Consider the following 27,197-nt stretch of genomic DNA (forward strand, 5'->3'; position numbering starts at 1 on the left):
GACCCAGGATTAATAAAGGATTCCTCTTCTTTTTCCTCCACCTTTTCTTCTTTTTTGGCTTTGTTCTTTCTGTTCATCTCAGCGAGCTTCTTCCCCGCAGCGACTCTACCTGGAGATTTAGGCTTGGTAATTTGCTTCTCTACTCGAGGGGTTTCCTCCGCCTTCGTTTCGGTGTCACTCATCTTATATCTAAGGACTTGAAGGACTTGACAAGTAACTTGACGACGACTTGACGATGACTTGATGACGACTTGACTAAGTACTTGTGGCGACTTGGCGATGACTTGACAATGACTTGACTAAGTCCCGTGAATGACTTGATAATGACTTGACTAAGTCCCGTGGATGACTTGAGCATCACTTGAGGCGACTTGACTAGGTACCTCGGCAAGTGCTGCCTTGAAGATCTCCTCGACTTGTTTGTCCTTCTTAAAGTCCTTCCAAGACACCAGTACCTCCTTCAAGTCGACATGCTGAGCTACGTGAAGTCCCAAAGATGCGACTGCCATTAACTTACCGCACTTCAAAGACAACCACCCACAGGTTATCTTAAGTTCTTGAGCAATGACATAGTCCTCGCTTATGTCCTTCTGCAGCGCCTCCACGTCGTCTATGGGCAGTGCAAGTCCAAGCAGTTTAGTGGCCAGCTTAATAGCGGAGTCTGCTACGGCGTTCGTGGTCTTACTTGCAAGGGCGGCTTCGTATCTCTTATGGAACTTCTTGACCTCCTCCTCTGACAACTTATTAACCTGCTCATGGTTGAGGTCCTTACCTATCATTTCCTTACACTTCCCCGAAGACACAAGGATGTTAAGTTGCTCCTTAAGGTTACTCTCATCCAATTGCGCGGGGACTTCATCTAACAACTGCTCAATGTTCATATACATTAGGAATTATAGATTCCAACCGTGTAGGGAAACCTCAACACGCCGGGTCAGCTGGCATAAAAAATCGGACATTTAGGTACCGCGATCATGCTGCAAACGGTCAGCGGCATTCTTAAAAAGTATAATGGCGGCTTGCAATAATAATTTTACAGTGGAAAAAGTTTTAGAAGACGTTTTAGCAGAATCTGGTTCAGAAGGCAGCGAAGAAGAATCACCTAGTCTCGAGGAGGTATTAAGAAGATCTGTGAAGAATTTTTATCCTCTTAGATCTTCGGTAGATTCATTCAACGCTTTCCAAGACGAAGCTAGCGAAGTACTTAGGGAAGTTTACAGACGCCATCAGGTTGGACTGTTAGACGAACAGGACAAACTCTTGAATAAAACTATCAGTGTAAGACCTGCAGTTGCTTCCGAGATCAGTTTGTGGCTTAAGTCCATCAAGAGACGAATGACAGGATCACCGAAAGCCAAAAACTCCTGGTCAATTGAACTAAGACGTGGGTTGCCAAAACAAATATTTACAATCATCATCGAGGCTTGCTCAAAATCTTCTACGAATTTTGGTATAACAGTAAAGTCTTCTGTACTCAAATTCAATCACAAGAAGCGCTTAATTCGTGATTTTTCGAAATTATCTGGGATCAGCGCTACTGAAGTTAAAGATATGCTGCAAAAGACATTTAAAGGCAGGCGAAGGGATGCAAAGCAGAACTTTTGGTGAACAGTGAGAAGCCTTTCATTTTAACTTACGATGAAAGAAACTCGAAAATAGTTATCAAGTGCCATTATGGATACTGATTCACCAGACTATAATAAGACATTTTATTTTATTTGTTATTATTATCATTATTTTCTTCAAAATACTTCAATATGCAACATAGATTACATTATTATTGTCATCAGTTTATTTGATTTTCTTAGACCAGCCAAGTACAATCTATGTAAGTATATGATCATGTGTAAACACTAGAGTGCTTGCACTAAACCATAAGCAATAATTGTATCAAATAATACTAATTAATACCAATTTTTGCTTTGTTAAATCAGTTCTCTAGCCATTTAGTAGCATCTAGTATTTGTCCATTATATCCTATATGTATTATATCCTCTATATATGAATATTTTGATATCAAAACCTTAGATAGTAAAACACATTTTTATAATATTATATATAAAAAACTATCAATCTAAGATATATATTATAATCTCATACCAATGAAATGTTAATAATAATGAACTAGATAAGAAACACATTTTTCATAACATTGTATGCAAATCTAGCAATCTCAGGAATGCACATGGCTAAACAACTCAAAGGGCCAGGCCAGGTTTATAGCTTTTGGCCTTGACACTGTAATGTATAAGAGCCATGAGCTTGTCACCACAGAAAGAACATTCTTTATCACTAGGATCTGCCTTTTCTAGGCCACAATAGCAGAAACTATCATCTTCAAAAACTCTCGAAGGTATGTAAACTTCTTTGCTTTGTGAGTATAGGCATGGTACATGGTTGTGCTCGGGCAACCATATTGCCATGATAAACTCATGTCTAAATATGTCTTTCCATCTTGTCTGATATGTGGAATTTTGGCTCAGCCTGTGCAAAGCAACATGTTTAGCTTCTCTACCCTCCATTGTGACTGTAAGGAGCCCTTGTTTGTAGATATCATACACATGCTTTGCATGCACAGGTAAAACATGGCCAATAGTACAGATGGTTGGATTGATGGGGTAAGGAAGAAACAGCTTGTTGGCATGACAGTACTCTCTGGCTTTAGTTTCAAGATTACATAAATCAGCATCTTTGACTTCAAATCTGTTGAAGATTGAGCAGCAGTCTCTCAACCTGATGCCTATATAAACTAAAGCCAGGACTGTTTGCCTTTGCTTCTTACTATCATCCTCATGACTCAGGTGCCTTATAAGTCTCATGAAATTATGGCAAAACATCCTTGACTCCTTCCCAGTAAACCTGTATTGCATGTCCCCCTTTTTCCCTTGTGTTTCATTATACCACATCCTAACTTTCTTTGCCAGTCGGGTTGCCTTCACTTCAAACTGCAAAGCAGTTACAACTCTAGCAACACAGATGTCTTGACTGATATCAGAAAAAAGTTTGTGTGAAGGTTTGAGCTTGGACTTTCCTAATGCTTCCTTAAATAAAGCTCTAAAAAAAATACTGCCATGCATTGTTTTTCAGATGCAACGGTTCAACATGAGCTCTATCAATTAGTCTCCCTATAAGAGGAAGATGTTCCTGGCGACTCTTCTGGTTAGCAATAAATTCTGTGATACTAGTTCTTTTAGTTTGCTTTGTAACCTGTTTAGTTTCTGACTTTTTCTTGAAATTTTCCACAAGCTTGACTACTTCAACCCTGTGTTTATAACTCCATGGCTTCCACATGTGATTTTGACCCTGGCCAAAAGTCCCATGTAGGTCACCACTATCTGAAAAAGTAACATTTCCAAATGAAGAAAAAGATCTAGCAGAATTGGACAATTCTCCTCCAAGCATGGCTAGCATTTTCATGTCATTGGGGAGCTCAGAAAATTTGAATGTCACATGTAAACCCTGTACTTGAAAAACTTTGCTTTCTATATCCACAATCTGTTTGTAAACAGCTTGAACATATTTTGTAACTGTCAAAGAGGTTTCCTCACAGTTTGCACCAAAGACTAAAAAATTATCATTACTAGATGCAACCTTTTTTCCTGTATTGAGGAAACTAATTAGAAATGAGCAAGCTGTTTCATGCTTTCCAAAAGGGCAACCATCCCCCCCAAAAGCAACCTTGAAGTTACCTTCAGTTTCACCAAACCATCTAAGACTATCTTTCTTTGAGTTGCTTAAATAGAAGTTAGCAAGTCTTGGGAGAAATTCTCTCAGGTCACGAAAACTACCATTTATGCTAATTTCATCATCACCTGATAACAGCTCTTCAACTGGAAATACATTGCCAATATCTATAGCATTGATTTCCTTTATCAACTGATTATAAGTAAGTAATTTAGGAATTGTACGATTCCCCAAACATTTCAGACCAGTTCGACCACCCCTTTTGCGTTTACTGGATGTCATAGAGGTAGCAAGACGCACTGCCTGGTACTTTCTTTTACCCATAACACCAGCAGAATAGTATGCTGCTATACTTCTCAATACATTTTGGTGTGATTTAGTAAAATTATCTATTTCCTTTTTTTGGACTTTGTTTACTACATATTCTGTGACTTTCTGGTTAGTCAATACATAATCCCCTAGCTCATTAATCTTACACTTCTTTTGCAAGGTGTCAAAGAGTCCATCTAGTGCTGGCCTTTTGTTGCTGTTTGTAGCTCCGTATATTTTTTGGGCCAAGTTGAATGTTTCTTCATTCCTTCTTTGGAGAGTTTTCTGGTTACAAGCAGGACTGTTTAGCAATGTAGGAGACCTGACTCTTTTTGGAACTTAAAATATCAGAAACTATGTATTATATATATTTTCATTAAATAAAGGTAGAATGCACCAAAGCAAGTTATCTGAATAAAAAATACCTTAAGAGGAGGTGATGTTGTACATGCAGATACTTTCTTAGTTGATTCTCTTAGTTGGTTTTCCTGCATTTGCAAGATGAAGAAAATGTAAAATTTTAATAAGAGTAAGAAAAATAAAACAAAACAAAATAAGATTAATAAAAACTGCAAAGTAAAATATAAATAAGACAGAAATTCGATAGTTTATCAAAAGACAAATTCTTATTAACTTTTAACAGTAATTATATCAAAAAGGTAAGGAGAATTTGAATATAGATCACAACTCGTGTAATATATTTTTTCTATTACTTATAGCATTTTATTCAAGATAGTCTTGTTCCTAGCCTTTCTTAATAATCCAGAAACTTATCGGCCAATAAACTTATAAATTTAATTTCTTACATTTATTAAGTTAATGTTTTTCAAGTCCGACACTGCTGTTCTTAACTTTCAATTCAGATTTAAGCTTAACTTAAATTCAAAAATGTTTAAAAACCTTACCTTATTTTTCAATCTCCTGACCTGCTGCTGTAAGGTTTTAATAGAAGACAAGGAATTCACTTTTTCTTCCTTCAATTCCTGAAGAACTTCGCGTTTTCTCCTTACAAAGCTGCCCACATCGAAGCGATTATTTCTCTTATAAGGCATTGTGCCACAGTCAGCTGTGAAAGAGTACAAACTGTTGTGACTATGCTATAAAGGTGGTCCAGATATATAATTATTTCTCGTTCTGATTAGGTTTGTATGAAAAATTAAAAACATACGATTCTTACCTGATAAAGATGGAATCCATTATTTACCTCTGTAAGATTTTTGGATTGGAAGCAAAAAAGTTTTTTGGAAGAGAAGACTGCAAATTTCACAACTTGTCTTTAAGAAGCCATTTTGACTCGAAGTCTGCCATCTGCAATTCGTCGATTCTTAAGTTTTACAGCTCAAGTTTGGTATCAAAATGAAGCTTACTTCGCGTTCTTTGTAAATTTCCCGCTCTTTGTAAATTTCCCGCTCTTTGCTTTGTCAAAGCTATCCCAAGAAGCTCAGCGACCCGTTTTTATATCAAAATAAGTAGTACCCAGTCTCTAGAAAAATTATCCCGGTCAAGATATCATATTTTGCTTCAAGTATATGTCCGGAAATCCGAGCCAGGTGACCCGGCGTGCAAAGAGAAAATCATTTTGGAATGTTGGTGTGTCTTTAAATGCCGCATGTATTCGTGCAACTGTTCCTTGGATATCTCGCCACCGTAGTCAGAGAGGATGGTTTCCAAATCGGACTTACTGGGTGTGTAGAAGACGACCAAGGCGCCAATGTTTTCCCTAAAGAGCTTGGAGACACTGGTAAGCTGCTGGGAGAGCAACCAAACGCTAATATTGTCATGTCTGCCGCTAAAGGCAAGCTTTACCAACTCGGAGGTGCGCCTTTTTACGTCGTCCCCGCATGCAGGCCACGGCTGGTTCGCGGTGGACATTAGGTTCCAACCCCCTGCGCGGTAACATGGCGTTGCTATGTTAACTTAATTCCCTAGTTACCAAAATGGCGGCGAATTCAAAAAATATATTTACGTGAAAGTTTGCTAATTATTTTTCCTTCAGTTCGTTTTCTCAAAAAAACGAATGACAATTAGCTTAACACATATCTGAATTACCGAAATGTGAAGAAAAACTGCTCAGTCCTTTTCTCCGTTAGGCGAAAAAGGATTTCAATGAGACGAGTTGACGATCGTGAGGTTTCGTGTTTTCTAACAAAATAGCGTTTTCCAAGTTCCTTTTAAACAAACACCGGAACTTTTCACAGACTAAGGTAAAACCCTTTTGAAACCTCTTATTGTCGTACTTTTTGCCTTCAGTTTTATTTAACAGCTAACATTTTTTTTGGCTACAAAATAGCCGTCTTTTATTGATGCTTTTGCTGTTTCTGTACGACTACAAATGGTTACATTGAAATTGTTACGTTTACAGATGTCTTGTTTGGATTTTCACCTTGAGTTTATCAATAAATCTTGCCGAGTATGTGGCCATTTTAATGGTGAAAAGCGCAAAGAACGATTCTACGACTGTTCAAGTTTAAATATTATTTCAAAAATCTCCTTGGTTTTTGGTGTAGACGTTGCAGATGATAAGAAGGATGTTCATCCAAGTAAAATATGCAATAATTGCTATGCAAAGTGTTTGAAGGCACAAAAAGATGGGTATTATAAGACCGCTACTGTACCAATTAGATGGGAAGAACATAGTAATGATAACTGCGAAATATGTAAATTTTTCGAGAAAAAACTTTGCGGAGGAAGAAAACGTAAATTAGCAAAAGGAAGGGGTCGTCCTGGAGGTTACTCAAAAGCGTTCCGAAATGATCCGTCCAGTCATTCTGTTCAGATACCTCCCCATGCTATACCCCTCCCCATAATTTAAGAAATGCCAGCCATTCTACGTTTTCACAGACCACCAGAAGATCTTGTTTGTCCAATTTGCAAAGAAATTCTTGAACAGCCCATACAGTCTGCATGCCAACATCTATTTTGCTACAAATGCGTATATGCGTGGCTCACCCATGCGGGGAACTATGCAAAGTGTCCTACGTGCAACGAGCTTTTGTCTCCTGTAACATTTTGTAAAGTCCCGAGAGTATTACAGAACATCTTATCTGCACTATTGGTATCTTGCAATTCATGCAAACAGTTAATACAATTGGATCAACTTCAGCTGCATGAAAACCGATGCAATAAGTATGTGCTTCATTTAATGCCAAAGACGTTAACGGAAGTGCTTGATACAGCTAGTGACGCCCCACTTACTACAGAGGAAGAGCGACTGACTACACATTTAGTAAAACGCAAACTAAACACGTCTTCGAGTTGCCAAGTTCTATTGCGAACAGGAGGGACAGTAAGTACTCTTCACATAGCATGACATTTTGCACATTGTTCGTAATTGATTATAAAGCGCCTCCTTTGCAAGCGTGCGCCCGATTTGAGAGCGTATATAATTTCGAGCCCGTTTACGCAATGGTTTAATTCCAAGTAATGAAATATGGTTGAAAATTGGAGGAGACAAAGGTGGGGGTACTTTCAAGATGGCCTTTGAGATTGCAAATCTATTAAGCCCAAACTCAACGAAGAACACAGTTGTGTTTTCAGCATTCAAAGCACATGATTCTCCTTACAATGTCAAGCTTGCCCTGGACCATTACAATGATGACCTAGATGATCTGCAAAGTGAGAAATGGAGGTAAAGAGCATTACTACCATTATTGTTGAAGTGGGAGCCACCTGCATAGTTTGATGTCTTGTTGAATCTGCCTTGTTCACCTACTAGCATTTTAATGACTGTCAATTAAAAAAACCACAATACAAGAAGAAATAATATCTTGAGGGAGATTGTTTTTTTATTATTGCAGCTAGTTGATTGGCAGTTGTTTAAATGCTAGTTGGCAGACAAGACATCAGAAAATGCAGGTCCCACTTCAACAATAATTGTAGTAAAATGTTTGGAATATTTATGTACTGAATTTTGGGTGTCAAGAACATTGCTTAATTATGTACTGTACTTTATACCTGCTAACTTTTTAAAAATATCTCAAAACTATTCTTTATAATCCACAATGTATTTGTTGAAACAGGACATTGAAACTGAAGTTATTTGTTTTTGGTGACTATGCATTTTTATGTGCACTCTATGGCCTTTCTGGGGCAAGTGGTAAGTAAGCCAAATATATGTATTTAAGTATAACAATGTTTTCTATCAAAGTACCAAGCAAACTTGGTAAAATAAAATATATATAAACTATGCCAAAAACTATTAAATATGCAATAAAATACTAACCCTAATAAAACAAATAAGCATGGTACTTAAATTTCCAATATCACTGATGTATAACATATATCATGTTGTTTTAATTTCTCGTTTGGTTTCTTCCCAGGTCGTCATTGTTGCCTTTGGTGTTTAATCACCCAATCTGAACTTTGCATACCTTTGTCAGATAGAGGCAGTAAGCCATCAAGAACACTTGAAGGAATTAAAAATGACAACAAGAAGTTCCAGGAAGCTGGATCACCAATGCTCAAGGCAAAGCAATTTAATAATGCAATCAGACCGCCCCTTTTTGACATTCCAATTACACAAGTAAGCTATCTCTTTTATCTGTTTATTCATGTACACATTATAACTTCATTCACTGACCTTTATCGATACATTTTTACACAGGTATGCCTTCCAGGCTTGCACATCAGCATGGGGATTTTTAACCGACTGTATATGCTTCTAACACAAGCACTTCATGTCCTAGATATTAAAATGTCCACTGTCCTGGCAAAAGAGAATAAGATGGTAATTAGAATTATGATAACAGCAGTTTTATTATGTTAATTAAATTAAATTTTTTTTCCAGTAATGCTAATTATTACTAAACCACTTTAGGTAGGAAACATGAAATTCCAAAAATTTATTGCTGCCAGACAACAAGCTGATTTAGATGAAATGAATGCTTTGCTCTTGTTAGAGAAAGCCGAAGACTGTGATGCTACCATAACTTATATGGCTGTCTATGAAAATGATCTTGAAGAACAAGTTCGAAGGATGGCAGATAAAGCTGCAGCACTGCGTAGCAAGGCAAAAAAATTGGTACTCTACTGTGTTTTGCTAAACAATTCTGTTTCATTTTGTTACAAAATGAGCCTTTCATTTTATTACAAATTCCTAGAGAGATGACAATAACAAATTAGAAAGTTTATTCCCGACGAATGATGGTCCCTGCCTGCAAGCATTAGAGGAAACTTTGAAAGAAATTGGGGTTGAGAGGCAAGCATACCATGGAGGGACTTTTAATGGAAACCATACACATAAATGCCTTTTGGTAAGAGCTTATAGTACATCATATTTATCATTATTCATTTCAGTGATTAAGAATCATTTTAATCATATTTACTATGTATATCATAACAATCATGTTACCCATGTTTTAACAGGAGAAAAATGTTTTGCAATTGGCAAGCATTCCATTGAGGATAATCAATGAACTATGCCCTGGTCTCGTTCTTGATGCTGAAAAAATTTCATACCAATTTCGGCAGATCCTCAAAGCGTACAGCAAAGTACATAAGGACATCAACAGTGTTGTAACACTGGGTACTACACAGATTACAGAGCTTGGTATGAGTATTAATAAACTCAAAAATTATAATTCAAAAGTACATGTACTATAAACACTATTAGTTTATATCTCATTTCAATTGTTTATCTCTCTCACACCTTTTTGCTTGCATAGGAATAAATTAAAAACATTTGTTTTCAGAAAACAACATAAAGGTTGTCATGGCACTCTATCGGGCATTTTCCCCCCATGCAACTGTGCTCCCTAAAATGCACTTCTTAGAGGACCACGTGATTGACTGGGTCATGCAATACAATACTGGTTTTGGACTACTTGGAGAGCAGGGGATTGAATCTATTCATCACCAGTTCAATGAGTTACATAGGACTTACGCAAATATAAGAAATGGAGAGGACCAGTTGAAATACATATTGCAAGAGCATCAAAGGAGGTGCCACCCTTCTAATATTGCACGAATCCCAGCCGTCAAGCACAGGAAAAAAGTAGAAGAATAAATATTAATTACTTTACTAAAAACATGTATGTCATTTGAATCCCCACAGTGCAGGGGGAATGTACAATTACAAATTCACAAATATATTTACCATGTACAGGGATATTTGATGAAAATGAATATTTCATATTATATGAAAATGCAATATTTGTACATATATAAAGTTGCATATCTTTATTCGATTATATTTAAATTCAACACATAGTTGATTGAAAATATGCAAAAACATGTAAAAAATCAAATTAAATATATTTGTATTGCTTTAATTACTATTACTATGGGAACACTAAAGTTGGAACTCTGTTTCACGAGATATGATCATGTAATGACAATGATTTACAATTTATACTGCAACCTTTCTATATTGATATAATCTAAGACATTTTAAATTTTATAAAAAATAATCTATATGATCAAATACTGTGAATTAATTGCCATGTCAAGATGGTTTATATACATTAGATAAGATGACATGAAATTAGGCTGGGAAAGATAATTAAAGAGTGTAATTTGCATTATTAAATGGTGTAAATATGTAAGAACAGAGAGCAAAACAATATCTTCTGTTTTTATAATTTCATTTTCTTGTTGTTTTCTTTTTTCATTTTTCCTTGTTCATCTTCCTCTAGCTTTTTAGTTAGCTCCCTTCTTCTTTTAAGTTCTTTGTTCTCATTTTCTCTTTTTTGTTGTTCTGACCTAATGAAAGACTAAATAAGCTTATGTCAAGTTGAATTTAGTTAGAGTTTAAAGTGGCCAATATAAGCCTACATTCGTACTAGACAAACTAATTGTGTAAAACATTGATAAATTGTCATTTATTTATTTTTTATATAGCATTTATCTCACATCAAATCATAGTTTTTAAAAAATGAAAAAAATAAACAAATTACAAGCAGATGAGAGGTGAGGGATACCATCACAGGTTTCCACAATTACGACGCTCCCTTGAATAAAATGACATTAAAATATTGAACATTAACTTAATTACATTAAGCTTATAGAAAATAGTTAATTAACTTACAATTCCTCATCGTCAAACACGACCCCTCGCGGTTTTACTGGAGTTTGTTTTTTCCCCCTTTTTTTCATTGTACTGTCAAAAGAATGAGCCTATGTTAAATTTATAAAGTAAATTAAAAAATGGAAAACGTTTAAACTTACATAAATAAAATTTTTTTAGCGAATAAACATACCTTTTCTTCAGCTGCTCCAAGACTTTCTCCCATTCCCATTTTTCATACTTTTCCTGCCGTTGCCCGTAAGTGTCCATAGTATTGATTTACTAAGTACTAAAATAGCTAGCAGCAAAACAAACACTTCCGTGTACTCTTCTTAAGCTTATGGACGCGCACACGCGTGTGCGCAAGGCGTGAAATCGGCGGGAAATCGACCAACAGGTTTTCGAAATTATTGATCAAGACTTCGAATTACACACCAAAATAATATAATAATATAATATGATTTATATAGCGCCTATACAAGTCGGCTCTAAGCGCTGTAAAATATATATAAATTATAATTCAAAAGCTAGTTTAAACAAATGAGTCTTAAGGTCTTTCTTAAAAATGTCAACATAATTAACGTTCATCAAAAAATAGTTAGTAAAACAATGTTTGTATCATTTGGACAACAAGTAAGTTTAACATACATCTAAGTCTTACCTGATATCCAGAAAAGTTCCAAACCAGGGGAAAAACGCTGCTTTTCAGGTACCTAAAAGCGTGTTTTCCATAACAGCCATTTTGTCCCTCACGAGTTTTGTCCTCCAAAATACCAATATAATTGTAGATCCTTCAATAAAATCCTGCTTCAAGTTCGTAAGCACTCTTCTATGGTTCGTTTTAACATATTAGAAAGTTTACGAGTTAATCAACGATACAAGAGGAGAAAAAAATCTACTATTTTGACAGTAGCTTGAATCCCACATGCAACCCGAAATCTGCAAAACCGAAGCCTCTTTATGGTGTAAATTGACCGTGCAAAACGCGCGCTGAGGAGCCTAGAACCTAATGTCCACCTTTTATGGGTTTGAAACAGCCGTGAGGCGATGTCGTCTAAGATCAAAAGGGTTTGCGTATCTTTAGGGAATTGTCGATGCCAAAACTTAAGGTGGTTGGATAACTCGTTAGGGTCTAAGATATCCACAAAGAAGTCGTCATCTTTTACTCCTATACCTTCCCAGGTGTGATTATTCACGTAGGTGGGGCATAATAGCACTATGTAGTCAAATTGGTATCTAAAGGGCCCTAATAGCTGCTCTACTACGAACTGTGTCTTTCCGCAGCCGGTGGGTCCTACTATCAGAGCATTACAAGGTATGTAGCAGCAGTAAGGGGGACTCGCGGCCAACCCCCGGAATTACATAGGTATTCCCCGCGCTCACGTACGTGCGTCGGCAGCGGGTATTACCCGCGCGACGATTCCCTTACTGCTGCTGTGTTAAAACATTTGTCTTATATATGCACGAATGTAAAGAGTTTGTTTATGACTTCTGTGTAAAGTGTTTGAAACCCAAGTTTGTGCCTACTAAACCAAACAAGTATATTTGTTGTGGTAAGAAAATGCGAATAGAAGACGACACGTCAGCACAGTGTTACGAGTGTGGTAAGAATATTCGTAATGCCGTGCCTTGTGCTACCAGGGAACAATATTACTCTAACGGAGGTCGTAAAAAGACCCCATACAAGAGAATAAAATACTTCAGAGACTGAATGAGTCACATTCAAGGTCATCGGCCGGTATATTTAGACGACAAAGTAATGGAAAGAATTATAGACCACTTAGAAGAACCAACCCCACAAAGTCTACGGAAAACGCTGAAAAAATTAAAGCTAGGGAAATATTACAAAGCTATTCCCTATCTTTTGTCTCAGATAACCGGTAAGTCTATTCCTGAGGTTTCTGATATGAGCAGAGCTGAGTGGATGTTTTGTCGGTCGAACAAGGATATTCCTTATTATCCTGACGTAATTTACGACATATTTCATAAAATAGATCCCAACCACCCTTTGTTAGGATGGATACCCAGACGTTGACGTGTAAGCAAGGTGAAAGTCTATTGAGCGAGTTTTCGTTGAAGCTCCTCCTTTGCTTTTTGGTAAATCTCTTTTCGAGATTCGTCGGAAAGATCCTTGATTATTGTTTTTTTGGTACCCGACTTTAACTCCTCGTACTTCTTCTCCTCCGCAAGGATCAAGGAGAACTCTGCCTCGTCAATTTTGCGGTCCCGCAGAGCTTGGGAGACTAAATCGGTAATGGTGTTAGCTTTTGCCCTTGCAAGGGCTATATGTGTGTCATGCTTGGATATCTTACCCGACAATTGTTTCATAACGCCTGTGGTAATAGCGGAAACGATACCACAAGCCGCTCCTACGCCGGCTAAAGGAACCCCAACGACTATTCCAGGGCCGGTAAGCGAAGTAGCAACGCCCGTGCCGGTTAATACGACGGATACGGAGCCGGTTGTTACTGCGAGCTTATGCAGTATGCTCCGAGCTCTAGCGTATTTCTTCCTAACCTCCTCATAGTGTTTCACTTGACCTTCAAAGTAAGCCAGAATTAAGTTAGCCTTATTCAGACGAAAGTTCTCAGCGTTTAATTCCTTAGGACCCGTGTCCTTAGTGGCAGTGTGGTAGTTTACTTCAGGGTACAGCTGAGGTGCTGTTGGTATAACATCCATTATATATACTAATGTACGACGCTTTTGGGAATGATATTGAGGAGCAGCCACAACACGACAACAGGGATTATGCCAACTGGAGGGCCTTTAGGAAGATGTTTCCGCATGCAGACGCCAGTAAGTTCGAGCGTAGGCCTGACGGGATTTACTTTGACGGCTCCAGAATGTATAGCAATTCCGACTTGGAACCGAAGGTGATCAATAAACATCCTAAGACGGTAGAACCAAACTTCCCAAAGAATTTATTACCGGCAACAGAGAATTATCCATTTTACGATAACAAAGATGGCGCAGACGACTTTGCTAAGATGGTTACCTCCTTAGAAATTCCCGTGGGTCCTACGACTTTTAAGACAAAAGTAAGAGACATCTTTAGAGAGACTCGGATGAATCACACGTCGGGGAAAGAATCCAGAGAATGGTTATCAGGTCCCAGCATGCGGTATTGGCCGCAGCAGTTAAACTTTGCTGTCTGGGCAGCTAATAAAGGATGTGGTATAGCCGCGGACATGCTCCATATTCCTTTTCTGAGATTTCATGTTGCTTTTACTATTCGCAGAATATTGTATGAGCTAGGCGCGCCACTTCCAGGTGATACTGTCTTTAACCCAAAGGATAACAAATATGACAAAGTCGCATGGGAGCGATTAAGAAATGAATTTAAGCTTACCAACCCCGACTTTCGTAACCATGAAGGTGCCGCCCACGGTCTAGGAGAGACTTACACTTATGCTTCGTATGTCGGAGCCAGCATAGAAAGTCCCGGCATGGGATATCCCAGCTCTTACGAATTCTCAGACTTAGGAGGCAGCGGAACAAAAGGAAATCTGATTTACTTCATAGAAAGCAAGGAGAAGTATCCATGGGCGCCTTTCTTTGCCGCGAAGGGCATTGGGTTAATGAATCTAGCAAGGATTAATCGAAGCATCCGAAGCCTTTGTTTACTGCGTCCTAGGAGCCCAGGTTAGCACTCGCAGCCCCATCGTAGATGCCAGTGGTGCTTCACAGGAAACACAACAAGTATTCCTTGTCCTCTTTGAAAGCGCTGTTATCGAGAATGAGATATCTAAATCAGTTCAAAGGTATCAACTTGCGGTGCAGCAATCAAAAGTTAGACTGGATTATGCCTTGTCGCCCGGTTGTTGGTTAATGCCAAGTAATTTGGTTATCAACGCCAATTCCGTTGTGGGTTACAACAACAAACTTCAACGAGCAACCAAAGACATGAAGTTTGGGGTAAATGACGTAAACTCTGACACTCTTAGGAACATTCCCCATTTCGTGGAGAAGCCAAAGAAGGAGCACCAAGAAAAACCGCCTGTAGAGAAACCATCAAAAAAGGTTCACGTAATGCCTACCATACCTGAGGAATATGACCATAACTTACTAAACGCCGGACTAGCAGCCGCGAGTGTTGGTTTGAGTCTTTATATATGGAAATAAGCAACCCACACGCTAGTACCGACGGCTTACCATTGACGGGAGGAACCATGACGGGTGGCATAGACATGGGGGCTAATAAGATAACTAGCACTTATAGGCCAACGAATGCTGAGGATTTAACGACAAAGTCGTTTGTTGAGGGCTTATTAGGCTCACCAAAGTCCAGCAAATGGTTTGACATACCAGAGCCGTCTGGTGGTAGCGGTAATGCGCCTTTTGTCATAGGATTGTTTAGAGGCGGTTACGAGTTTTTCATATATAAGCTTGTTTTAGACAACAACCCAGATGATTATACCTACGAGTACGTCTTTAGAGCAGATTCGTCGGATTGGCACTTTATCAACCCCTTTCACGGCTACCAAATTAGGTTTAGGATTCCCGATCAGGAAAGGTACTTATCCATCGAGTATGACTCAGTTAGTACAGCGGGGAAGATAAGGCTCACAAAAGTAATGGGGTTTAGCACAGGGGCCTCGGGCACTACTACAAGAATACAGTGGGTAGCGGGAGATGTGTCGTCTAGCGGCAGAGTATTCCTTAGGACCGTTGACACGCGAAACTATGACACCTTTGTCGTGCATGTGGAATTAAATGGCGATTTTAACTTTGGGAACCTGACTACGTACATGCCAATCGTTCAGAATACTAATATAAGCTGGTATCCGCTAGCTAGCTCTTACCGACTTACGTTAAGAGCCACAAATAATAGTATTACCTACTTTATTCAAGGCAATCTTAAGATAAAGACGTTAAGCCTGGCTAAGTTGTTTCCTTAAGGATATAATGGATAACCCCTACGTATCCGGAGTGGATTGTGTTTATACGACTTACGCAGGTGAGAAAAAATACTCCCAGGCATCTTGGGTTGATGTCACCGGGATGTCTGTGGACTTGAACTACTCGGGGAAGAAGCTGATAATATGCAGCATTTGTATTGGTACACATAGTCACGGCAACGTCGGCTTCCGGTTTTTAGATGAGAATGGCATACTACAGCCCATGCGTACGAAGACAAACAACAGGGAGCCTGCGCATTTCTCCGTAGAGCCCAACCCCCGTAGCGCCGAAAACCAATCGGTTTGGACTTTTCATATGGTTGCCGATTGCCATGGAAAAGTAAAGCTGCAAATACGCGTAGATGATACGGGGAAGGTTACGGTAAATAGCATACACGATCAAAGAGATGCTGTGTATAATCACGCAACCATTAGCACTTTGACGGTGGTTAGTCTCTAGAAGCAAACTATGTTTGCTGAAATATATGAACCCACACGCGAAGGAAGATTGGTTCCTTCATTACTTAGGGGAAGAGCTTTACACAGGCGATAAATGGTATGACGCCGGGCTGTGGGTGGAGGTCGGAGGCCTGGGATTAATCATGTGCACCATTACCATTAGCGGGTTGAATAACTGCAATGCCGGGTTTAGGATAATTGACGAGACCAACACCCCATTATTGCCTTACAGGAAAAAGACGAATAACAGGGCTCCGGCTCATTTCACGTTTGAGCCCACGCACACGAGCACAGAGAACCTAACGTCGGTGACTTTTCATATGATAGCCAATTGTCAATATGCGAAGCTTCAAGTTCGTCCCAGTGATAGTACCACGTAACCCCGGCATTTAGGCTCTGTTGCAATGAATGCCGTCTATGGCTCGACCGGACTGGTGGATGCCGCCTGGAATCATAAGACCATTAGCACTATGAGCGTTCTGCCGCTAACACCAAATTATCAAGGCGGCGCGAATACTATCTTTACTTATCCCCAGTCGAGGACGCCTCGGAAGTCCGATAAGCCTCCAGTAATACATCCGGATAAGATTAACCCTTCATCTTCTTCAGGAACACCACGCCGATAGCTACGACTAATATCCAAATGTTATTCCCCACAAACTTTAACAGTTCTCCGCCGGCCCTAAGTGCCAAACCAATCACACTACCCAGCAGCCCAGGCAAGCCGGCTGCCATCTTTTTTCCTAAGTCCGTCACCCCCTTGCCTACTGCCTTTACACCTGCGCCCGTAGCCTTAAGCGCGGACACGATTACACCTACTACGCTTGAAATGGCGACCGCAATTGCAAGTGGAATACCATATTTCACTAAAGCTCTTTTTATCTTTTCCTTGGTGGTAAGCCCCAATTCTCTTTCCAGGTTTCCCCTTTGCGCCTGTAATTCCGCAACTCTTTCCTGCAGGGTTTCTAATTCCCTTTGGGCTGCTTCCCTTTCCTCTTCGGAGCGAGTTTGGTCATCGATTATTTCCTGCTGCCGCTCTATTTGCCCTTCCAGGTCCTCTATGGCCTGCTCTCTTTGTCTTAGTTGCTCCTCCTTTACGACGATTTCCGTGTTTAACCGCCGCTCTTGCATTACCGAGGCTTCCAGCTGCGCACCCACGCGCCTAAGTTCGGCGTCTATGTCTCCGATGTCTCTAACTGCGCGGTCGAAGTTTCTCCTAGCAGTATCCCTGTCGTGCAGTAACTTGCTAATGCGGTCCTTGTTGTCTTCATCTTCGCGTTCATGGGAATCAGTCATCAGTCGCATTTGCTTCATGTATTCCTCCTCCTTTTCATCCATTGCCTGCTTTAGGTATTCAACGTGATCGGCCGTTGCTTCCAGTTCGGAGTTTTTTTCATCTAATTGCCCTGTGAGATCGTCGAGTTGTTCTCTGTACTCGCTTACGAGTCCTTGCTGCCTGCTTTCTTCCGTGCTGAGGGATTCTAAAGACTGCCGCAGCTGCAGTGCAGTGCTGCTGCCCGATGGCGTGCTTGTTAGCCTCTCCTCTACGTCTTCCTTGGTAGCCTGTATTTTTGTGAGTTTTTCTTGTTCCTTATTCAGAAATCCAGTGATGGCACGCATTCTGCCACTTATCACAGGGGTCTTAAGGCCTTTGAGGAATGTCTCCTGTAACATCATAGTTTCCTTGCTGGTTAAAGCGTACATCAAGGACAAGTTAGGGCGACCCAGTGCCGTCGCTATTTCCTTTGGTAAGGCATTGTTAAGTGCGTTAGACTTTTTGCTTTGATAAAAGTCGTACCACTTTTCCCTACCTACGTAACGCACTTGAATTTGCCCCTGAGGACCTTTTTGGAATTCTAAGAGGGTTTTGCTGGCATTGGGATACCTCGTACGTACGTCGGTAAGTAGCTGTTCGGGTACCGTTTTGCCAATAGCTGCTGTTAAAGTTGGAGGAATTCGGAGGTCGGCAAAGAACCTTCCTTTTCCATCACGGATGACGTAAACCCTGGCGCCGCTTCTAGCAAGCCTGCCCATAATCAATTCCCTGCCGTATTCGTCATCTTCGAATAACAACTGCGCTTTTTCAGGATCCCACTCGGGTAGTAGTTCTTTAAGCCTGTCAAAGTCATCTGGCGGCTCCTCCATGGATTCGTCCATTTCCGCTTGTACTTTTCGCAGCCAGGCATCAGTAGGAGCTTCAGGAACAAGGCTTAAGTCGTCCAATCGCATGTAAGATGGAAGGGATTTACCGGGGGTTTCCCTTTTAAACCTGTTTGTAAGGCTGCGTAAGGCGCCGCGGGCTCTTTTGCCGTATCTATAACGTAGCTTTTCAAAGAAGCCCGGCTCACGTGCCTCCGGCAGTAGGGATTCGTATTCTTCATCGTTAAAGTCTACTTGGCCTTCTTCGGTAAGGGGGTCAAAATCCGTTCCTTCTCCTTCCATTATATATGATAAGCTCAAAGTTAAATCCCAACGTATTACCTAAGCAGGTTGGCGGACTAAAAGCAGAACGCACCTTTCACCGGGTCACCTTTACTCCATCCAGCGCCAAACCAGGGGCGACGCTGTATGTAGGCGTACCCCGTCTAACGGATAACTTAGTATTGGTGCCCGGAACGTTAGCGTTAAGGTTTGACCTAGCGGTTCAGCCAAGTACGAAAATAGAAACTTACACAGTAAACAACGTAGGTCGCAACTTGGTGTCTAAGATGAGGATCAAGTTTGCAGGGGAATCCCTTTTGGACTTCAATAGGTACGACCTGTATACCACGTACAAAGACGTATGGTTGACCGCGTTCGACCGTGCACAAAGGATAGAACAAGGAATCGGAAGCGTTATCGTAAGGAAATTGCGAAGTGATACTAAGACAGCACCTACGGAAGCTAGCGGATCAACCGCAGTAGCAGACGCTACCAGAGTAAAAACAGCTTATGGCAGCAAGTACGTTATTCCCTTAGACTTTGAAGTTATTTCTAACCACGGTGTGTATTACTCCAGGCAATTGTCCGAACTGCAGTTTGAAGTAACGTTAGCAGACACTACCAACATCCTAGAAATGGACACAGCACAGTCGGCACTTACTGGTAGTATCCATCCTTATTCTATCACCAATTTAGAATTACAGTACGAGACCGTATACAGCGAAGAACTAGCTCGAAGTGCGGGCATGGAATACAGCTCAGGAAAGGCATTCCTTTACGACCACGTAGTGATGTACAAGACATTTAGCTTCCTGGACAAAACGGACGAGGTTATCAACCAAAGCATTAACCTCCCTCGAAGAAGTCTCACGGGGTTGATGTTGGTGTTTGCTAAGCCATATGGGGCCGGTAAGCGCGACAGTGAAGCCTTTCACAACCCCAACATTACCAACGTGGGGGTAAATATCAACGGAGTACCAAACAAAGTCTACTCCCAGGGGATAAAGCCCGCAGATACGTACAGGGAGGCAATGCGTAAGTTTGGTGACCAGGTGTCTCCTGAGGAATTCTTCAAAGACAAGTACGCGTTATGGATTGACATGCGCACGACGAACGACGAAAGTATGCATGGTCAGGGTCTGCGGTTGGTAAATACGCAGGATGGTGTAACATTGGAGATCAAACGCACCAAGAACACCAGTGCTGGCGATGCAGATAAGATAAACTGCTACATCTTCGTGGTGTCTGACGCGCAGCTAAGCGTAGAAATGAACCAACTTAAAAGCGTTGCATATTAAAAAGTTAAAATATTTCTCAGATATACCATGCTACGCATATTCGAAAACAACGATACCAAACTGCAATGCATAGTGCAAGGCGACAAACTGTACTTTAAGGCGAAGGAAGTGGCAACCGCGTTGGGCTATGAGAAGCCTAGAAATGCAGTTAGAGAGCACGTTTCTGAGAAATACCAGAAAAGGTTGGATGAGCTAAAGGGGGCCCTAAGACAGGGCTCCTCTAACTTACAGCCACATTGCGTGTTTATCTCCGAACCTGGGTTGTATCAGTTAATATTTAGCTCCAAACTACCAAAAGCCGTAAAGTTTCGCGATTGGGTATTAGAGGAAGTCCTACCCACACTGCGTAAGACCGGTAAGTATGAGATAGAACGGCGCTTTGACGGCCCCAACAAATTGGTATTTAAAATAGAGAATGAGTTTGACTTGCATAAAAAGGTGGTGGACTACATCCGCAGGTTTTACCCCCAAATGCTCGTGACCCCTGGCCTAGGCGAACTGCAGGATTCGGACGGCAAACGCATAAAGTGCTGGCAGAAAGGTTACCAACGCGGTCAACCGGACCTGCTCATCTTGAATGCACACGTGCAATACCGTGGTTTCTGCGTTGAGCTGAAGACTCCTAAAGGCAACGGGGTATTATCTGAGGCCCAAAAGGTGCAATTGCAGGAATATGAAAGAAATGGGTTTAAAGTGCTGGTAAGCAACGACTACGACGACATCTGCAGAGCCATCACAAAGTATGCACAAGGAATGCGTTTACCATGTAGGTGGTGCTGCAAGCGCTTTAGGAACACAGACACTTTAAAGACGCACTTAAAGATATTCCATAGAATATATGATCCAGCAAGTGCATTGGCGTGATTTGATTGAGGGCATCGCATATGAAATAAAAAATTACGTCGTCTTTGAGGATATCAACCGCTTACGGCTGGTACTCAAACACGACGATGTAGAATACTCCTTGTGGGCACCCGACAGGGTTCGGTATGTGATACAAGGTGAAGAATTTACCCACCTACGCTCGCACGGTAAGCAGAACGGGCGGTGGGTGTTTGACATTGAAAGGAGGGTTGCCCCGTCTCCTCTATGTGGTTAGGCGCGTTTAAAGTAGGGTCGTCGACATTGCTCGGCGGCTCTTTTTTAACGATGCAGTCAGCCGGGGGTTCGCACGTAATACAGTCCATATATACCTAAGGCGATCATAAATCCCCCAAGGAATGCCATTGTGTGTGCTATCATATATCCTGGAAACTATTTCAAGGAATGTCTTATTCTTATTAAGATCTTATTAAATGCCCCGGAAACTATTTCAAGGATGGTCTTATCCTTATTTATTTATTATTATACGGCTTGAAAACCATCTTAAGAATTGTTAACGAGAGCTTAATAGTTTCCTAAATCTACCCTAAGGATCATTAATAATAAATAAATAAAAATAAAGGATACCTCAAAATAGTTTCCGAGGCACTTAATAATAAATGAATAAGAATAAGGCAATCCTTAAAATAGTTTCCTACCCTGAGGTTTTCTTAATCTCCTCTCTTTTCTTTGCACGCGCTATTTCGAGGCGATCGACGCATTCTTGAAACGTTTTGGGACACTCTGCGCTCGCATACAAACATTGCCAGATATGTTGCTCGCTTCTGTTACACCCGCACTTTGGGCAATCCGCCTCCCAGTATCCTCTGTCTTCCCAACGCACGCCTTCACCGCGGTCGAACCATGCAAAGCGGTCGTCAATCTCTTTCTTACGGCGTATCAAACGGATAATAGTCTCATTTGGACAACAACGCGCGGCGACGTCGCCATGTTCCTCACAGCCCACAGAGATAAGGTCATAGTTTGTAAAGCAGCGGAACTGATGCCAGTCGCTATCTACGCTTTCTTCGCAGCGCTCACAGACATCCTTCAGGCAAACTCTGTTATCCACGTGGTACTTTAACATCTGTCTGCTGCTGAACACACGATCGCAGCGTTTGCAGCGCTTTTCCCGCGACTTCCTACACACCTTCTTTCTTACGTGATACGTTAACATTTGCTTAGAACTAAACTCCTTGTTGCAGTGCATGCACTCCATATATAATAAGAATTTAATAAGCTTCATATGGGGTATTTCATGAAATCCTGAACGGACTCCTTAGCCCACGTTGCCATCGTTATCAAAGCGCCAAACCGTTCTGCGCGCTTCAGACCACACATTTCATCGTACAACTCCTGCACGTGCTCCTTCAGTCGTTCTATCTCCTCCCTTTGCGCCTCTATTGTGTCTGACCTCTTCTTGACAAGGCTGACCATCTTTTCTACTGCTTCCGTAGGCTCCATATATATCAGGGAACATTAGATATATATGAACTCAGATCACATGCCTTGTAACGCTCTGATAGTAGGACCCACCGGCTGCGGAAAGACCCAGTTCGTTGTAGAGCAGCTATTAGGGCCCTTTAGATACCAATTTGACTATATCGTGCTGCTCTGCCCTACCTACGTGAATAACCGCACCTGGGAAGGCATAGGAGTAAAAGATGACGACTTCTTTGTGGATATCTTAGACCCTAACGAGTTATCCAACCACCTTAAGTTCTGGCACAAGCAATTCCCTAAAGACACTCAAACATTGCTCATACTGGACGACATCGCCTGCGGGGACGACGTACAAAAGCGCACCTCCGAGTTGGTGAAGCTTGCCTTTAGCGGCAGACATGACAATATCAGCGTTTGGTTGCTCTCGCAGCAGCTTACCAGTGTCTCTAAGCCTTTTAGGGAAAACATAGGATCTCTCGTAGTATTTTATACTCCGAGCAAGTCCGATTTGGAAACCATCCTCTCTGACTACGGCGGCGAAATATCCAAGGAACAGTTACACGAATACATGCGGCATTTAAAGACACACCAACATTCCAAGATGATCTTCTCTTTGAGGTTTCCGTATTCCGTTAACATATATGGAGATTGAGCAGTTGATAGATGAAGGCCCCACACAGCTAGACGAAAGTAACCTTAAAGAACAACTTAACATCCTTGTGTCTTCTGGGAAGTGCAAAGAAATGGTAGGCAAGGCGTTGACGCATGAGCAAGTTAATAAGTTGTCAGAGGAGGAGGTTAAGACGTTCCATAAGAGGTACGAGGCCGCCCTTGCAAGTAAGACCACGAACGCCGTAGCAGACTCCGCTATCCGACTTGCCACTAAATTGCTTGGGCTTGCGCTGCCCATAGACGACGTGGATCAACTGCCGAAGGACATAAGTGAGGACTATGTCATCGCTCAAGAACTTAAGATAACCTGTGGGTGGTTGTCTTTGAAGTGCGGTAAGTTAATGGCAGTCGCATCTTTGGGACTTCACGTAGCTCAACACTTCGACTTGAAGGAGGTACTAACCTCTTGGAAGGACTACAAGAAAGATAAACAAGTCGAGGAGATCTTCAATTCAGCACTTGCTGAGGTACCTACTCAAGTCACCCCAAGTGATGCTCAAGTCATTCACGGGACTTAGTCAAGTCATTCACGGGACTTAGTCAAGTCATATGTAAGTCGTCATCAAGTCATTCGCGGGACTTAGCCAAGTCATTCCCAAGTCATCCTTAAGTTACTTGTCAAGTCATTATCAAGTCGTTGTCAAGTTACTTGTCAAGTCCTTCAAGTCCTTAGATATAAGATGAGTGACACCGAAACGAAGGCGGAGGAAACCCCTCAGCAAATTACCAAGCCCAAAGCTCCGGGCAGAGTCACTGCGGGGAAGAAGCTCGCTGAGATGAACAGGAAGAACAAAGCCAAAAAGGAAAAGAAGGAAGAGGAGGACGAAGGTGAATCCTTTATTAATCCTGGATACGTTATCGGAGCATTAGGACTCGCTATAGCAGCAGGCAGCCTCTACTTACAATGGCGGGCTGCTAAACCAAAAGTGGAATTCAAGTACGTAACGCAGGAGCCTAAGAGAAGCAGAATACCCGAGATGGAATAACCTTCTCGCTTTGTAATATAGTGTCGTCAGCATTAATGAAAACAGTTGAAGAAGCAGCTATTATTACTTCCATCGTTGCGGGTATTGGTTGGGTAGGTAAGAAAGTGCTCAAAGAAGACTTTACTGAAGACCCAAGCAAGAGCTTCGCTAATTTTGCTAAGATGACCGCTGCCGTAGGTGGGGCTGTAATGTTAAAGGACTACTTACAGAAGGAGAAGTACTTGCCTAAGATATAAATGGCAAGTGTACTAGTAGGTGGTGTCATTGCAGCGTTAGCATTCACTGGAGCTAATTATGGCGGTCAGTATTTGGATAGATTAGTCAGAGGCGAGAAAAGCGATGCTGAAAGAAAGAGACACGACTTAGCGTTGGAAAAATATCAAAGGGATGTGGCGGCTTGGAATGAAAAAAGACAAGCTTACAGGGATTGGTTGGATAAGAACTACCAAGACAAGATGCAGGAGGACAAGAACTTCGAGAATACGGACTACGCCTTTAAACTTTATGCAAAAACACACCCAGAGTTTCACATGCAGAAGCCTTCGTTTAAGAATTACTACCAGCCGTCGAAGAAACAAAAAGACAATGAGTTGGTCTTCGTAGGAGTCGCAGGGCTGGCAGGAGGTGCCGCCTTAGCGTATTTAATATAATGATCGTCTTTTTGGAAAGCGACAAGAATAACTTTACCACTTATTTGAATCCCCCCATCAAAGCCCATACGGTTCGGCTGGTCAGTTGTTCTTTGTACAATTCTTGGTATAATTTAATCAATGGCATGGTCACCATGCATAAGGGGTCTAACAAATACGAAGGCGTAATGCTACCAGATGGACATTACACGCCAATCACCCTTGCTAAGGAGCTAGCCAAGCGCGGTTATACTCTCACCACAGGGTTGCCGCACGAAATGACCTTCAAACATAATCTTCCTAACAATTTCTCGGTAACCCTAGGAAAACGTGACGCATTGGATCGTTACTAGGTGTCTCAGGCAAGGAAATTACCAACACGGCAGTTCCCGTAAGTTGGAAAGTTGCATCCTCTTACGAAATCTATTGCGATTTGGTCCACAGTTACAGTAACGGAAAAAAGTCCACTCTTATGTCTAGGTTTTCACCCAAAGGTAATCCATTCGACCTGGTAGAATACACACCCATTTCTTTAAACTATGACTTGCCTTGCGATTTGGTAGAAAGCATAAACATCACCATTAAAGTGGATGGAAAGACGGTGGACTTCAACGGACGCAAGATTAATCTCGTCTTGGAATTCATATAATGGGTTGAACTGAGGACAAACTTAAGAGGATTTACTACGGACCCGAAGGCTATTGGAAAGGAGTGTCGGCTATCAAGAAACTCGCAGCCGCAGCCAGGGTATCCGACGAAACGGCTAAGAATTGGTTAAAGAAACAAATTATCTGGCAGGTTTATCTTCCCGTGCCCAAGTACATTCCCAGACCCAGCTTTACCGTAAATACCCCTAATGAAGTTCATCAGGCGGATTTGCTTTTCTTACCGCACGACACGGTGAGAAGAAAGACCTATAGATACGCTTTGACCGTGGTTGATATCGCAAGCAGATACAAGGACGCCGAACCCATAACCAGCAAGGATTCTGGGGAAGTCGCAGAAGCCCTAGGTAGGATTTATAAGCGCGTCTTGAAATGGCCAAAGCTGCTGCAGGTGGATGCGGGGACGGAGTTCATGGGCGTGGTTACCAAGACCTTGAAAGACCACGACACTAAGATAAGAAGAGCCAAAGCAGAGTACCACAGAGGTCAGAGCATCGTCGAAAGATTCAATAAAACCCTGGCCGAGCGTCTCTTTGGATATCAGTATTGGAAAGAGTTGGAAGATCCCTCTAAGCGAAACAAGGAATGGACTCAGAGGCTTCCCCAGGTCGTAACGGCTTTAAATAACGAGGCGGCCAGGGCTACTGGAATGAAACCCAAGGACGCCATAAAAAAGAAGCACGTGGAACACAAGTCCTACGTAAGAAGTTCGAGGGCCGTCGGACTAAAGGAAAAAAAGCTCCCCCGCAACATAGTGGTCAGGTACCTCTATCAGCCGGGGGAACTCGAAGGTGGCAGCAAGAGAGCCACGGATCCTAACTGGTCTCTGAAAACGTATGAGATTTCGAAGTCCGTCACCAAGGAAGGGCAGCCCGTGTTGTATTACCTAAATGGCCCAAGTCGTGGATTTGTTAAGGAAGAGCTGCTCATAGTCCCCAAAGACTCAGAGTAGCGCAGCTCCACGCGCCCGATTACACTCTAGGCATGTCAGTCTTACGTTGCCTCTACGATGCCCGCGTTTGTTATTTATACGATCCACGGAGAACTGCTGATCGTCATTCGGGTCAAACCTCCATAGTAGTGGTATGTTACACTTGGCGCAGCGTGCCCCTTTCTTATAGACGTCGTCCACGCATAGGTCGAACGTCATATATTTTTCTTCGTCGTGCCGCTTGTAGCGAAGGAGTTTCTTAGACACGTTTTCTTTAGCTACCTCCTCTGGCGTCTTATCGTAGCGCAGTTGCGGACCCCAGGCTCTTTTTAACTGTTTGGCATATTCTACGCGACTTACGGCGGTGTAGATAAGGTTGCTCCAACACAGCCGCTGGTCTATGATCCATAAGGTTTCTTTTATGGTAAGCCCTTGCGCGCTGTGGACTGTCATGCAATAGCCCAAGCGCCAGTCTGGATGGGAGGTAATTCTTTCTACTTTTTCTATGGGTACCCAGGCTTTATCGTGCGTTACTGCGTTCTGCAGTTGGATGTCGGTACCGGGTACCCAGACATCTCTTCTTTGCATGCGAGTGTCACGCGGCTTATAACAAACGGGCACCAAATGACTAGGGAACCGCTCCTGGTGTATTTTGAGTAAGTCTTTCTGTATGCGAGACTGTGCTACGCGCTTACTACTTAGCACCAAATCCTCAGGATGCCAAGAATACAGGAAGTCTTCGTAAGACTTTGCTCGCATTCTTTTTCGTAACACCTTAGATTGTTCGGCGTCGCTAAGGCCCCTTAATTCTGCCTTTAATTTCCTCACTTGGTCCTTGCTACGGTAGTCTGTGTTAATTTCTTCATGATAGTCTACCATTTCTTTTAACCATTCTTGGGGCATTTCTCCGGCTATAGGAGGTGGTTGACATGGATCCC

At 41.7% G+C, this 27,197-nt stretch overlaps 1 pseudogene; it reads right to left on the bottom strand.

The window, feature by feature from the left end:
• Positions 1–2,198: 2,198 nt before the first annotated feature.
• Positions 2,199–5,045, bottom strand: LOC148911715 (uncharacterized; annotated as a pseudogene).
• Positions 5,046–27,197: the final 22,152 nt, after the last annotated feature.

Source organism: Actinia tenebrosa, unplaced genomic scaffold, assembly GCF_029948245.1.
Source record: "Actinia tenebrosa isolate PJP-AT-01 unplaced genomic scaffold, QUT_ActTen_1.0 PGA_scaffold13__45_contigs__length_12533684, whole genome shotgun sequence".
Lineage (NCBI taxonomy): Eukaryota > Metazoa > Cnidaria > Anthozoa > Actiniaria > Actiniidae > Actinia > Actinia tenebrosa.